Below are 2,500 nucleotides of genomic sequence, written 5' to 3'. Positions count from 1 at the left end.
TGTCACATCTTTATTTCCTATCCTCCATTCCTCCCTCCTCCTATCTCCTTCCTTTTCTTTCTCATTTCTCCAACATCACCACCAGCCACCCACCTCCTCCTCCTCCATCCTCTATTTACCCTCGCGCCTTATCTTTCTATCTATCCTTATCTATCCCTCAACCTCCTCCTCCCCTTCCCTCTCCTCCTCCCTTCCTCCATCACCGCCTTTTCCTATAATACCCAACCCCTCTCCCTACCTCCTCCTCACCCTCTCCCTATCTCGCTCCTCCTCTCCCTCTCCCTCTCCCTACCTCCTCACCCCTCTCCCTACCTCCTCCCTCATCCTCTCCCTATCTCGCTCCTCCTCTCCCTCTCCCTCTCCCTACCTCCTCACCCCTCTCCCTACCTCCTCCTCATCCTCTCCTATCTCGCTCCTCCTCTCCCTCTCCCTCTCCCTACCTCCTCACCCCTCTTCCCTACCTCCTCACCCCCTCTCCCTATCTGCCTCCTTCCACCCCCTCTCCCTCTATCCTACCCTGCCCTCCATCCCTCCCACCATCTCTCCCTCTCCATCCCACCCTCTATCCCTCACCAAACCCCCTCCCTCTCCATCCCACCCTCCCTCCATCCCCTCCCTCCATCCCCTCCCCTCCCCTCCTCCCCTCCCCCTCCCCGGAGTAACTCGCGTGCACACAATTAAGACAACATATGAGCTGCCTACATTAACGTCCGCCCATTCGACTGTTTTAGCCAACTATTTTCACTTAATCCAGCTAACTCCATGAGACTCGCCCGAGGAAAAATGGACGATCGCACAAGCTTGTCCCGGACGCTGTGGCCCTCTGCATCAACAGCGGCGAGAGGAGGAGGAGGGGGAGGAGGAGGAGGAGGAACAGGAGGAAAAGGAGGAGAAAGAGGAGGGGGGGAAGGGGGGAAGGGGAAAAGGAGGAGGGGAGGGGAGGAGGAGGAGGGGAGGAAAAGGGGAGGAAAGGAGGGAGGAGGAGGGAGTGGGAAGAGGAGGAGGGAGGAAGGAGAGGGAAAAGAGGAAGGAGGAGGAGGAAAAGGAGGAGGAGGAGGAGGAGGAAGGAGGAGGGAGGAGGTGGAGGAAGAGGAGGAGGAAAAGGAGGAGGAGGAGGAGGAGGGGAGAAGGGGAAGGAGGAGGAGGAGGAGGAGGAGGATGGGAGAAGGGGAAGGGGAAGGAGAAGGAGGAGGAGGAAGAGGTGGAGGAAGAGGAGGAAAAAGGGGGAGGAGGAGGAAGAGGAGGAGGAGGAGGAAAAGGGGGAGGAGGGGGAGGAGGAGGAGGAGGAGGGAGGAGGGGAGGAAAGGAGGGAGGAGGAGGGGGTAAGGAGGAGGAAAAGAAAGGAAAGAAGGAAGAGGGAGGAGGAGGGGGAAAAAGAGGAGGAGGAGGAGGAAGAAAAGGAGGGCGACGACGATGAGGTAGAGGTAGAGAGAGAGAGTTAGAGAGAGATAAAGGTAGAGAGAGAGAGAGAGAGAGAGAGAGAGAGAGAGAGAGAGAGAGAGAGAGAGAGAGAGAGAGAGAGAGAGAGAGAGAGAAAGAGAGGGAGGGAGAGAGAGAGAGAGAGCGAGAGAGAGAGAGAGAGAGAGAGAGAGAGAGAGAGAGAGAGAGAGAGAGAGCGAGAGAGAGAGAGAGAGAGAGAGAGAGAGAGAGAGAGAGAGAGCGAGAGAGAGAGAGAGAGAGGGGCTGCAGCAAGATATTAACGCCTTTTGGGTGTATAAACTTCTTACACCACAACTATTCGAGCATTAACACTCCTCCCTGGTGTAAACTTAAGGAAAAGCGGCAACATTCACCACATATATTCTTTCTTTTATCTCTCTGCCTTCCTCTCTCTCCCTTCTTTCTCTTTTTCTTTCTCTCTCTCTCTCTCTCTCTCTCTCTCTCTCTCTCTCTCTCTCTCTCTCTCTCTCTCTCTCTCTCTCTCTCTCTCTCTCTCATCTTATCTTTTCTCTTGATATCGTTTATTCATTTTCTATGTTTTCCGCTTCTTCCCAGACTGTGATCCGAAATAAAATTCCATGATATCGCTCAGAGTCCACGTGATTACACCTTTAAACCTTCCCCTCTACCCATCGCTATGCACACACACACACGCACGCACGCACGCACACACACACACACACACACGCACACACACACACACACACACACACACACACGCACACACACACACACACACAGATAAAAACAAACATTTCTCCGGAAAAAAGAAGAACGACATCGAAGTAAATCAAAACAAACAAAACAAAACCAAAAAAAAGACGCAAAAAGAAAACAAAACAAACAAAATAAAACAAAAAAGAAAAAGGAATAGCCCCCCAAAAAGAAAAGAAAAAAGAACAAAGAAAAAAGAAGAAAAGAAAGAAAGAAAAAAAAAAGAAAGTCGTTCCCAGTTGTCCACAAATCGTCAGTGCCAATAATCCCGGACGTCAAACTCTAGGGAGAAGACCCGCCACATTTTACTGTCCCAAATTCACCAAAATCCAGCGACTAATTCCCT

The 2,500-nt window shown here is 51.9% G+C and overlaps 1 protein-coding gene across 12 annotated transcripts in view; it reads right to left on the bottom strand.

Moving 5' to 3' along the window:
- Nucleotides 1–2,500, bottom strand: part of LOC113828121 (TOX high mobility group box family member 4-A) — a 711,447-nt gene that overhangs the window by 104,533 nt on the left and 604,414 nt on the right. The gene's annotated exons all lie outside the window — the stretch shown is intronic.

This window comes from Penaeus vannamei, chromosome 20, assembly GCF_042767895.1.
Source record: "Penaeus vannamei isolate JL-2024 chromosome 20, ASM4276789v1, whole genome shotgun sequence".
In the NCBI taxonomy this organism is placed as follows: domain Eukaryota; kingdom Metazoa; phylum Arthropoda; class Malacostraca; order Decapoda; family Penaeidae; genus Penaeus; species Penaeus vannamei.
Note: the sequence above shows the minus strand (reverse complement) of the source record. Positions and strands in the feature narration are given on the sequence as shown.